The sequence below is a fragment of the Euleptes europaea genome, chromosome 8 (assembly GCF_029931775.1).
Source record: "Euleptes europaea isolate rEulEur1 chromosome 8, rEulEur1.hap1, whole genome shotgun sequence".
Lineage (NCBI taxonomy): Eukaryota > Metazoa > Chordata > Lepidosauria > Squamata > Sphaerodactylidae > Euleptes > Euleptes europaea.
Window position 1 is genome coordinate 43,060,757 of NC_079319.1, and position 14,011 is coordinate 43,074,767.

The window sequence follows — 14,011 nt, forward strand, 5'->3', positions numbered from 1 at the left end:
GCTCTGGATGGGGTCCTAACTCTCAGTGGTGACCAGGGGACACAGGGAGTGACAGAGGAAAGAAGTATGTGTTTTAAGTATTCTGTAGCTGCAGTTGCAGCACAGCAAAATTTTACCATTAAACGACAGCTATTAGGAAACAGAAAGGCGCCATAAATTGTGGCCTGTACACAGAGTTCTTTCATATATCTAATGTAAAGTTTCATAATTTAGTACAATAAGTTCAGACTATTTGATACACTCAACTGAAGGGTGATTAATCGCACATTTCCCTTTGTTTCGTCATGTTTCACTTTGACTTTTCTGTGAATAGTATTTGGGAAATATCCAATCATATTTATTTCAGAATGTTGCTTAATTAGTTGCACCAGGTTGTAACCTCTGGTTATCATATTATCTGGTAAAAGATGTAGCTCTGCAGATGGAGTGAAAGTGATTACAATAGTTAATACTGTACCACTCCCATTGTTTCAACACAATTTGCATAAGAACATTTCCTTCTGTCTGGTATGTAACATGGGTTTTCACCCAAGTGAAAAGGGAATTGCGAATTGTGTGAGTGTCAATAGATCTAATTCTCAACATGGCCAAATCTGTGGATATTTAAATCCAGAAACTGGACCAATTAACAGACTAGACAGAACTTCCTATAATCCTGAAAAATACTCCAAGTTTGCAGAAAAATCTGAACTCTTATCTATCTGTCTGTCTATCTATTTTGGGAGGTTAACCCTCCCACAAATAATAGAAGCAGTGCCTGTAGCTTTAAGAAACAAATGCCTTTGATGGTTATTGCTAGGCAACTACACAGTATTGCCAGCCTTCAAGCCTTAGTTTATGTCAGTAAAAGATAGGGGGACAGAATAGGGCTCTTTCCAGGGCTGTTTTGGCCTTTAAGGGAGAACTCAGTGCCAGACCTGACAGCAACAACTGCAACACCTGGGAAACTTAATAACATGAGTCTTGCCGGATTCACCAGGCCTGGCTGCTTGTGACTGTTCAGTAGCAGCCAACCCACAAAAGCCAGTGATTAGAACAGGGGTTCCTAATATGATGCCCATGAGCCCCATGGTACCCACCAATACCTTTCTTGGAACCCACCAAGTGTTTTTAAAACGTGGGTGGGATCAGGCGGGGGGACTCTTGTTCAGCAATGCTTCTGACTGGCCACTGGAGACATGATTAAAATGTTTCAGGAGCAGCTACTACCACAGTGTTGGTTCTATTCTTCCCCATTACTCTTTCCCAATGTGCCTTTTAAATCACTCCTCTTCTCCCCTGCACTTGGGCTTCCTCTATGTGTGTGGCTCTGCCCTGCAACAGCCATTTTGTCGTTGGCTCCACCTCCAGTGGCAGCCATTTTGTGGTTGTGCCCACAACTCTATGTCAGAATTCCAGTGGTGACCACAGATCAAAAAGGTTGGGGATCTTGGGTTAGCGTTTCAGACTATGATCTTGGAGACCCGGGTTCAAATCCCTACTCTGCTGTACAAGCTGACTGGGCGACCTTGGGCCACTCACACACACACTCAAACTAACCTAACTCACAGGGTTGTTGTGCGGATAAAGTGGAAGAGAGGAGAATAACGTAAGCTGCTTTGGGTCCCCATTGTGGAGAAAGGCAGAGTATAAATATAAAAATAAGCATAGCTGAAGATGTGGGGTAGATAAAAGGTAGATTGGTTGGGGATTGGGAAGGAGAGAAGGAAGTAGGAAAAGCTGAGCATATGGAGGTTTCCAACAGAAGGGAAAGTGGAAATAGAGTGGAGAAGGGACAGTGCCAGTGTCAGCAGTGGGTGGAGTGGGGCACATGCCCACCCCTGCTATGAAATAATTGTGTCTTTTTGCTCACACTGCAGACTTCATACCATAGTGAAGTGGAGAATGGCAGCTTTATTACTTTATGGTGATGGCTGCTAAGCTCTCTGCAAGGTGCCAAGGGACAATTTGCTCATTCTGTTCACACACATTTCCCCTCTCTTTGTTAACAGAAAATCAGTGGATATCAAGGAGAATTTTTTTTTTAATTCCTGCACACTGAAAAAGTCTTGCAAGCATTGTGTTGGGCAAAGTAACAGAAAACTATGGATTGTTGGTGTATAATATTTGTAGCCAATGTTATAATAATAGTGCCAAAGGAGCAAGCCATTGTTCTAGAAAAAAATAATCCTCAAACTTTCTTTGTACTTTGCTCTCGCCATAACTGGAACCTTGTGTTGGTGCCGGCTGCAGCAGGTCTGGTGAGGCAAATGGGTTTTTTTTGTAACATTCCATTGCATTTATTCATTTTTTTCCTGAATCAACAAGATGCTGGGAAGCATTTTCCAAAACAAACCATGAAAGCCCTGACAAAGACATCTTGGGATGCTACGTGCTGGAATAGATGCTGTCAAATTGGTTTTACTGCAACAACCACAATTACTTGATGCCTTAGAAGTGCTTTTTCATGGTACACATTTTGTATACCACACAGGCAAAAAATACACTCAACCATCTTTGTACCCAATCAGGACCCTCAAGACAACAAAGAAAGATAATAAACTTTTTTAAAAAATGTATAAAACTAACCATTAGGAGATTTGGGTTGGGTTTTTTTGGGGAGGATTAAATTAGCAACATAAAAATGTAACTCATGGTTTTTAAAAAGTGTTGCTTTTCTCGATATTTAAAATAAGTTTTTTCCCCCTTGTATTAGCTGCAGTTCATATGATCCTTTGATCCTGTGTAGAGTGATAAAATTAAGTTCCCTTCTCTCTATTGGATGGTTCCAAATCAACATCTTCAGTATGTTGGGATTGTTCAGCTGCTTAACCATTTTGGAGGGATAAGGATTGGCCTCCTCACTTTCAGTGATGAGAACAGATAAACATTTCTGCAGACCCTTAGACCAAGTCTCCTCCAGAACAATATTTGTATTCATCAGTTCTTGTAGGTTATCCGGGCTGTGTGACCGTGGTCTTGGTATTTTCTTTCCTGATGTTTCACCAGCAGCTGTGGCAGGCATCTTCAGAGGAGTAACACTGAAGGACAGTGTCTCTCAGTGTCAAAGTGTGTTGGAAGAGTAACATATATAGTCAGAAGGGGGTTGAGTTTGAGCTGAGTCACTCAACCCCCTTCTGAATATATATATTACTCTTCCAACACACTTTGACACTGAGAGACACTGTCCTTCAGTGTTACTCCTCTGAAGATGCCTGCCACAGCTGCTGACAAAACGTCAGGAAAGAAAATACCAAGACCACAGTCACACAGCCTGGATAACCTACAAGAACTGATGAACTCTAACCGTGAAAGCCTTCAACAATATTTGTATTGCTTTTACACAAACAATGTCAATTTTATTGAATAGCGCTCCAAATAAAATCATGGAAGACATATTTTCTTATCTCTGGTTTTCTACAAAGTAATAAAAATAACTAAGAAAGCAAAACTGTGTATGATCTCTTTACCAGAGTAAGCAATTTGAAATGGAAAAGAGAGTAGTTTAAGCAGAAAAGGTAGAGCCTAAGGGTAATTTTCACAGACAGAGACACTGAAGGGAGGGAAGGGGGAAAATTTGAAAGGAGTGAGGCATATAAAAGTAGGTTGGCTAGATGGTGGTCGGGCGACCCCCCCGTCACAAGCGCGGAGCCGCGCTCCTGCCGTTCGCTGCCGACGGGCGAAAAGCAGCCCTGGGAAGAGCCGGCAAGCGGCACCCCTCGGGGCAAGAGGGGATGCAGCCCTGGGTGCCGGTGGTGGTTTTGCCATAGGAGCGATAACCGCCGAGAAATCGGCGGCGGTCGCTCTGGCGGATTCCACCGAAGAGCCGGCGCCATCTTAAAGAAGACGGCAGGAGAGAGCGAGGTGGGACCCGATTTTGTTTTCTTTTGAAATATAAATAAAGATTCTCTGTTTGGACTTTAAAATCACTAATTTGGGGTGTGTGGCAATTTTTCTTTTGTGAAGGACAACTTTTGAACCATCTATAATTCAGTTACGCTCTGGTTTTGTGATTTTTGGCTTTTTGCCAGTTGAGTGACGCACTCAAAAAGCTTTCTTTTTAAAGCCAAGAGCACTGAGAAAGAAAAAAGAGGACAATTAAGTGATATGGCATAGAATTTTCTCCTACTGCTCACAGTGATTGTTCTCTCCATATGTTTTACCTGAATGAAATGATATAAAAGAAATTTTTTGCCCCCCCCCCCTATTTTCCCTTGGATTACAACTTTCTAACTTCAGTCTTTTTGGCTCACCAATGGGTGAGAAAGAGAAACATACCAAGGACATTTTAAAGGATACAAAGTTGGTGGTACAGCCTCCTATCAGACGGTCCTCTGTGACCCAAATAGCTCAAACAACCAAACAGATAACTTCTCCAATAGCAACAACATCTATTGCTGCTAAGATGCCTTTAAAAACCAAACCAGAAACTAAACCTGAAGTGACTCTGACTTCTGTTTTTGAACTTTTAACTAAGACTCACCAGGATGTGACAGAAATGAAACAGGAGTTATCTCAGAATACAGCTACTATAGCTCAGAATTCAGCTGCAATAGCTTCCTTGCAGGACACTATTTCATCTTTGGCTGTCAGGCAAGACAGGGTAGAAACCAAGCTAAAAAAAAATTCACAAGAAACCAAAGAAACTAAGAAGAAGGTGGATACCCTGGAGATGTCAATAACATCTGTAGCTGACAGACAAGAGACCCAAAATGATCAGATGGCAATGATGGAGCTCAAGATAAAAGAATCTTCCCTACGTATTCGTGGATTGCGAGAGAAAATTGAGGATCGGGACTTGCGAAGATATCTGATGGTTCTCTTGGCAGACTTTTTGCAAGAATCTGAAGAGGTGATTGCAGGGATGATTGTGACAGCCTACAGAATAAACTCAGCATATGCAACCAGGAATAAAGTACCGAGGGACTGCCTGGTTCAACTTTTTTCTAGAAGCCACAGAGACTTAATACTTAATACTCACTACAAAACACCATTGAAAGTTGGAGATGACTCACTGAGGCTGATGAAAGAAATACCTGCAAGATTGCTGAGGAAGAGGAAGGATTTTATGGAGATTGCCCAGCGTTTAAGACTCAGTGGAATCCAATACAGATGGGAATACCCGCAGGGGGTCTCTTTTATCTTTAAGGCGAAAAGGTTCAAGTTCACGGAAGTGGATAAGGCAGACCAGTTTTTAAGAAGATATGATGCAGAACTGGTTAAACCTCTCAAGTCAGCTAAACAAGTTCCAACTAGAGAGTCTACAGAAGAAGAAAAGGCATCTGAAGCTTCTGGTGGTGGAGATTTGCCAGTAGTTTCATCAGAGGACTCTCCAAATGATGAACCTGAAGACTGAAGATTGAATAGATATGGGGGGTAGAGGGGGGTTGCAGTAACAGGAGTCAAGAATGTACTTATTGTGGATTTAATGGAATTTAACTGAAAATTTGATATGTTACAGGTTACATCTTGGAATGTTAATGGAATGAACTCTCCCAACAAAAGGAGGAAAATTTTTCATCATTTAAGAAAATCTAATGCTAACATTATCTGCTTACAGGAAACGCATATACTCCCAAAGGATGTTTTCAGGCTGGAACATGCTAGGTTGGGTACTTTATTTATGGTTTGTAATAGTAGTAAAAAGACTAATGGAATAGCTATGTATATACCTGCTTTATTACAACCAAAAGTTATTTTTCAAGATATAGAGGGAAGAGTTTTGCTGTTGGAGGTAACAATTGGTTTCCAAAAGGTATTGCTTGTGGGAATATATGCACCTAATACAAGTCAAAAGGTATTTTATGAGAACTTAGCATTATTATTAGCTGAATATGCTACAGAAAAAATGATATGGATGGGGGACTTTAATGGAGTTAAGGTACCTAAGGTTGATAGGTCTGGGAAAAAGAAAAAAGCTAGCAATGAAGGAAAGTTACCAGGGATTTTTGATGTTCTTACAGATCAGTGGGATATGTTTGATGTCTGAAGGTTGACACATGGTAATATGAAGCAATATACTTTTTTTTCACAGAGACATCTCACGTGTTCCAGGATAGATATGATATGGATGTCAGAGGGTCTGGTACAGAATTTAGAAAATTGTGAGATTTTACCTAGGGTGTTGTCAGACCACAACGCGGTATCAGTTAAAATTGAAATGGGAAATAGAGGTTATAAACCCTGGAGAATTAATGATTTTCTATTAAATAATAAAAAAATTGTAGACAAATTGAAAACTGAAATATTAAATTATTTTAAAGAAAATATGGATAAAGGTACCAGTGAAGACATAGTTTGGGACGCTGGCAAAGCAGTAATTAGGGGATTTCTAATTCAACAAAACACAAGATATTATAGGGATAGGGAGACTAAGAAAAAATGCATATTAGATGAAATAAAGCAGGCGGAGAGATATTTAAGTAGATTGCAAGACAAAGGGGCTAAACAAGAACAACAAAATAAGATTAGAAATTGCCAGCATCAATATGAATTTTTACTTGCTGAAGAAATTGAACGAAAAGTTATGTACACTAAACAAAGATTTTTTGAACATGCTAATAAACCAGGTAAAATGTTAGCTTGGCAAATTAAACAGAAAGATAAAAAATCACCAATAACTCAAATAAGAAGGGAGGGCAAGATAACAAGAGCTAAAGAGGAGATAGTAGATACATTTGTGAAATTTTATACAGATTTATATAAAAAAAAAGTTAGTTTCAGAGGTAGAAATGGAAGTTTATCTTGCTAAATGGGATTGGCGAAAAATAACACAAGAAAATAAAGAATTTTTAGATTCTCCAATAACCAAGGATGAATTGGAGCAGGCTATAAAAAAAGTAAGTTGAATAAATCTCCTGGACCAGATGGCTTTACAGCATATTATTATAAAACATTTAGAGAGCAATTAATCCCCTATCTTTTGCAAGTTATGAATTTAGGGATGACAAAAGTTATTATTCCTCAGACCTGGAAGCAGGCAAATATAGCCATAATACCAAAGGTGAATTCTGATATATTGGAAGTTAAAAACTACAGACCGATTTCATTGCTAAATATTGACTACAAATTATTTGTAGCAATTTTAGCTACTAGACTAAAAGGAGTATTGAATCAATTAATACATGATGATCAAGCTGGATTTCTACCAGGAAGACTGATTAGTCAAAATGTTAGGGTGGTAATTGATCTTTTAGAATATGCGGAACAAGATACAACACCAATAGCTTTTATATTTTTGGATGCCGGAAAAGCTTTTGATAATGTTAATTGGCAGTTTATGATTAAGGTATTAGAATATATGGGTTTTGGTGATAGTTTTAAAACTGCCATAAAAAGTATATATACACATCAAACAGCTAACTTGATTGTGAATGGGTCTCTATCACCAAAGATTGAAATTCAAAGGGGAACGAGACAGGGCTGTCCTCTTTCCCCTTTACTTTTTATTATAGTATTAGAGGTCTTACTGAATAATCTTAGAAAATCTAATGATGTAGCAGGGGTAAGAATAGGGAGAAATCATTATAAACTTAAAGCTTATGCGGATGATTTAGTATGTTTTTTGATTGATCCGATTGAACAGTTTGACAGATGGAATAAAATATTGGAGGTTTATGGAAAGATTTCAGGTTTTAAAATTAATAAGGCCAAAACAAAAATTTTGGTTAAAAATATGACTCTTTCACAGCAACAAACATTGATCAAAAAGTCGGGACTCAATATTGAACATAAAGTCAAATATTTAGGTATATGGTTATCGAATAATAATCTTAACTTATTCCAGGACAATTATGTGAAACAATGGCAACAAATAAAAAAAGATCTGATAAGCTGGGAAAAGGTTCCTTTATCACTTTGGGGAAGAATATCAGTAATTAAAATGATGTTATTGCCTAAGATGCTATTTCTGTTTCAAAATTTACCAATAGTGACAGGGGTACAGACATTTGAGGAATGGAAAAAAGATATTTTGAGATTCCTTTGGGGTAAAGAGAGACATAGGATTGCATATAATAATTTAATAGAATTAAGGGAGACGGGAGGATTGGGATTACCGGATTTAAAAATGTATTACCAAGCGGCATGTTTCACCTGGATTAAAGATTGGATTCTCTTGGAGAATCCTAAGTTATTAGAATTAGAAGGATATAAACTACGATTCGGGTGGCATGCTTATTTATGGTATGGGAAACAGAAAGTGAATAAGGAATTTAACTCTAATATTATCAGGAAAAACTTATTACAAGTATGGAATAAATATAAAGATGCTCTAGAAAGTAAAACTCCCGGTTGGATAAATCCTATAGAAGCTTTTATGCGAAGAGGTGCACATCTAAATTTGGACTGTGATATCTATAGAGAATTGATAGACTATAGAGATGGGACATGGATATTGAAAACGCGAGAAGAACTTCAACTAAAAGACTGGTTTATGTACTATAAACTAAATGATGTTTTTATTAAAGATAACAGATTGGGATTTAATCATACTAAGTCTAACTTTGAGATAGTATTATTGAAAGGTAATAAAGGATTGATTGGTAGGATTTATAAAGTACTTATAGAATTGAACTTAGAACAAGAAAGGATTAAACCAGTCATGTTGAAATGGATGAGAGATTTAGGATATAATATTGATTTGGAAATTTGGGAAAAGCTTTGGAAAAATGAGTTTAGGTTTACTATTTCGAATGAAATAAGAGAAAATTTATATAAAATGTTTTATAGATGGTATATAACCCCGGTTTTATTAAGTAAAATGAAAAAAGATGACAAAGCGTTATGTTGGAAATGTGGTACTGATATAGGAACGTTTATGCATAGTTGGTGGTTTTGTAAAAAAATTAGGAGATTTTGGCAATTAGTTATGAATGAAACTAATAATCTTATTAAAGTAAAAATCAAGCGAGATCCCGCTTTTTGTTTATTGGGCATTCCAAATAGAGAATTGGATAAAGGTGACAGAGTCATATGTCAATATAGTTTTGCAGCAGCTAGAATTATAATTGCAAAAAAATGGAAGCAAACGATTAAACCTTCAATTAGAGAATGGAGAGAAAAATTATGGTTGTATATGCGGATGGCCAAAATTACAGCATCTTTACATGGTAAAGATATGGAGGAATTCAAAATTATGTGGTCAAAGGCCGCTGCATACTGGGATAAATCGGCAAAAACGGATTTAAAAAATATAGTTAACGAATTATAGTATAATGTGATTTTAATCAATGTATAATAATGTGATTTTTTCTAATTGTCACTACACCCCATCGGAAGTCCATTGGTGATGGGCACTGTGGTGGGTGGTGGATTTTTGAAGTAGGGCGTAATATATATTCTTATATGTATAACAAATTAACAGTGTAATAACAGAATTGTACGCTGTATGTATGTTTGTATTTTTATTTTTATTTTTTATTTTATTATTATTATTATTATTATTTTTACTATTATGTTTTTTTTTCTTTTTTTCTTTTTTGGATTTATTATAAAAATCAATAAAAAAATTAAAAAAAAAAGAAAATTTGAAAGGAGTGAGGCATATAAAAGTAGGTTGGCTAGATGGTGGGAAGGAAAAGGGGAGAAGGCATGGAGGCTTTCAGAAAAAGAAAAGATGAAATGGTGCAGGAGGTGAAAATGAGATGACCCAGCGAAGTCCTTGCAGGCCCCCATCTTGTCAATATACCTAATACTCAATTAAAGCCATGAGCACAGCAGATAGATCTTTCTATAAACCTGAAAAAGTCCAAGGTTTGCAGAAAAATCTGAAATCTGGAAAAAAATGTTGGGGGTTTAAAAAACCCAAAATTGTAAAAGTAGCACCTATAGCTATAAAAATGAATGCTCTCACTGGCTGTTTCTAGGCAACCACAACTGTATTTCCAGCTTTCAAGTCTTGGTTTCTTTCAATAAAAGCGGGATAGCCAGGATCCTTTCCATGACTCATTTGGCCTTTGGGAGAGGCAGGTGAGCAATCACTGGACCACTTGCTACCACATGTCAGACGTCACTCACCCAAGTAGGGTTGCCAACCTCCAGGTACTAGCTGGAGATCTCCTGCTATTACAGCTGATCTCCAGCTGATAGAAATCAGTTCACCTGGAGAAAATGGCTGCTTTGGCAATTGGGCTCTATGGCATTGAAGTCCCTCCCCTCACCAACCCCTACCCTTCTCAGGCTCCACCCCAAATACTTTCCACCAGTGGCAAAGAGGGACCTGAAAACTCTACACCCAGGCCTGGCTGCTTGCTACTGTTCAACAGCAGCCACTTCACAAAGATAGTGTGGAGTAGTTGTTAGGGTTTCAGATTGGGATTTGGATGACCCAGGCTCAAATTCCTGCTCTGCCAAGGAATCTCACTGGGTGACCTTAGGCCAGTCACACATGCTCAGCCTAATGTACCTCACACAGTTGTAAGACTAAAATGGGGGAAAGGTAATTGAGCTGCTTTAGATTCACACTGTGGGAAAAAGGCATAAATGAAAGAAATATAAAGGGTATAAATTAAATAAAGAAATATAAATCTAGCCAAGTATGGGGGTCAGATAAAAATTGGGTTGGTGGGTGGATGGGAAGGACAGAAGAAAATAGGGAAAGCTGAGGACATTGAGTTGCCAGGAGGAGAGAAATAGTGTGGGGAGGGAGATATGGGAAAATAAGGCACTCCTTGCAAGTCCCCACCATGCAACTCAGCCCAGCCTGGTGACCACATAAGGCCCCTTTCCTCTTCTCAGTTGAGACACCCCAAATTGATCCCCAAACTCCTCTTCATTGTTTTGAAGGGCACCCCCTTGAAAGCCTAAAGTGCAAAGGGAGCCTTGGAATAAGTTTCAGAGAGTGCATCTCGCCTGCCATGTCCATAGCACATTCCAGCTATTGTTCAATCTCATCTACCTAGAATGGGACATCAAGAGGACAATTTACCTTCATTCCAATTCTCCATTTCTTTATGTCAGGTGTCATTTCCTACTCTTTCTGCTGAATTTTGCGGGCAGTTACCTTTACATTTCCCAATCAAATTCAAACTGCGTTTCTTGGACCAATCCGGATCCTGGGAAAATCCAATCCCATGCCAGACTATGGAATTCTTCCCCAAGAAGAATTAGCTCAGGTCCTTGAATAGTTTGCCAGGTTTTTCTCCCATTACCTGGAACCCCTGCAACTGCTTTGCCAGCATCCTCTTTCTCCTCTTTGGACTTCTGCCATACTGACTCCATGCAATTCTCAGCTTTTCACCTCCTTGAATCTGCTATTATTAACCTCTTTCCCTCCCTATCTTTGCTTCCTCCTCCTCATCCCTTTCCCCCATTCTCAGTTTTTTGTGTGTGTTTATTGGGAGAGAGAGGGTGGTTTTATTCTGAGTTTTACTTGTGTAGTTGTCTTCGTGGTCTTTAAAAAATATATTATAAAGGAAAAGTGTAGGGTAAATGTGTGAAAAGGGAAGATACATAAACGTTGCGTGTCTGCATGGCCTGCGCAAGTCAGGACAGTTACCCAACACAGAAATATGGTTTATAGCGATATGAGAATATTATTGATTCTAACCTTCTAACATCAGATATTGCACTACACTGTGTTAAACCTTTACATGTTAATATAAATTACAAAAATCTATCAATTTCTTACAGAATAACCTACACAAATATTTTTTTATACATATATAGTCTTCATGGTTTTAAATGTTATAGGCAATTTTGGTCTACCTCTAGTAGTGTGTCTGAGTGCTGGTAAATAGATATTCCATTTAGTTTGAATTGGTTGGTCTCTGTTGCTTTTTCCCTTGGAATATTGTGTAGGAATAAAATCTTCTTATACATGGGCAAAAGATTCCTAGTTTATCTGGTGGGACACCCTATAACATGCTAATTTCCCCCTCTCTGGGTCCAGTTTTGGATAACAACCAGGCTGGTACTGCATAAGAGGACCAGACTATAACCAGGGAGAGGCTGCCAGGGGTGGGGGGGGGGGAAGGGAAAGCTGAAGACAGGAGAACAAAGAAAGGTAGGTTTGGCGGTGGGTAGGAAAGAAAGAAAGCAGCAGGCCCAGGGAACAGCACTGGAATGTGAAATATAACACCGAGATAAGTGCTAGTAAAGGAATGCTATGAATCCTCAGCTTCAAACAAATGTTAGTAACAGTCCTGGAGATGCAGAACCAATCAACAACAGCACTGGAATGCGAAAAGAGGTTCCTGTATTGCCCTTTTCATGCAAGCCTTCTTCAGTTGTGTGTTCGTGCTGAAGTGAGATTGTCCAGCGTCGAGGCATTGAGATCCTTCATCGAGATCCTGAGAGATTTTTCCTTAGGCACTTTATGCCTCAATCTGTACATATCATAATATTGACTATAATGTGCAATAAACAACCATAAATACAGAAGGAAATTTCTACGTTGTGCAGGATTTACAAATAAGAGACTGAAATAAGAATATATATATATATATATATATATATATATATATATATATATATATATATATATATATATATATAATAAATGTAAATGTTTGTTCAAAATCTTACATCTATGAAAGTTCTTTACCGATTGCTTTGAAATTTTGACACAACGTTGCATTCGAATATGCGCGTGTTTTTATATACCTATATTATATAGATGTCACATTTGTGACAGGTAAAAACATGTTTTTTTTGAAAAACAGCACCATCTGTTGGACGTAAAAGCAACACATGCTATCTTCTTAGATGCACCAGGAGGAACTGGTAAAATGTTCCTAATTAGACTGATTCCGGCAGCAATTCAATCTCAAAATGACATAGCCTTAGCTCTTGCTGTTACCAAAATTGCTCTTTGGATGGGGAATTAGCTCGAGCAATTGGTAACTATGTATTTATTAAGCCAGGATCGCCCTATGTCTACGAGGGTTTTTCTCAGTGACTCCCCAAATAAAGACAGACTCAGGAATTCCAAATTAAAAGGTGTTTATATATATATATTCATTCATTCAATGTTACAAGTAACACACATACGAGAAACTAGGAATAAAGATAAAGGTAAGCTACAGACATTGAGGGAGTTATTAATTAGGATACTTTACCAATCTCTAGAAGTGGAGATGTTCCAACATCCGTGGCATAGAGGTAGACAGAATACAGCGGGGGGGGGGAGGGGTGTATGGAACTTAACACACGAGGGAGACATGGCAGAGAGTGAAGGGGGAAGATCTGCTCTGAGCCTTGTTGGGTAGGGCAAAATATACCCTTTTCTGGGGGTGGGGGGGGAGTGAGACTCTCCAGATGGCTCCTTTCAACAACAAACGCGGCCGCGACTCACCGCTGAGCCCGGGGTTGCCGGGTTGTGCCGGGTGGGGCGCGGACGAGCCAGCCCAAGTCCATGGCGGTGCTGGAGGGGGTAGAACGGGGGTTCAGGGGGCTGCTGGCCATTCGGATCCCCTCCCCCCCCACATCGGCTCGGGAGGGGGAGAGGCCATGCGGCGTCTTGCCCGACGCTAGCTGGGGAGCCGCCAGCCGTTCCAGCTCCCCCCCCCGCGTCTGCTTTGGCCGGGCAGAGGCCAATCAGCAGCGTCTCGCCAGACACTGACTGGGGAGCCGCGTGGTTGTCGGTCGGGGCTGGGAGCCTCATTTGAATGAGCCAATGGGCTCGAGGCTCCCAGGGGGCAGGGCCCTCCTGAGGTCGGACCTGGGTGAGTTTTCACTCAGGTCCGACTTCTGGGCATAAAAAGAGGGCTCGCCTCCTCACGCTCCCTGTTCGCTTTCTTTTGGAAAGCCGACGGGAGCTTTGGCAACAGCTGGGAAATCACTGCTTCTCCCCGCCCCCTCCAGTTCCAATACCGCAGCTGAAATCACTCGCCTGGCTGAAGAGCAGGGAAGCACGTGGCGAGGAAGCGGCGGCCACGATCCCCTGGGGCAAGGCAACAGCTGAGAGGCGGCGGTAGGAACAAGGCTTCCCCAAAAGGGAAAGGGGAAGGGCGGCTTCGCTTTTCCACAGCAGGGCTCTGCTGCCCGCACTAGAAGCTTGAACAGGAGCTTTTAATTGCACGGCTAAGGGTGG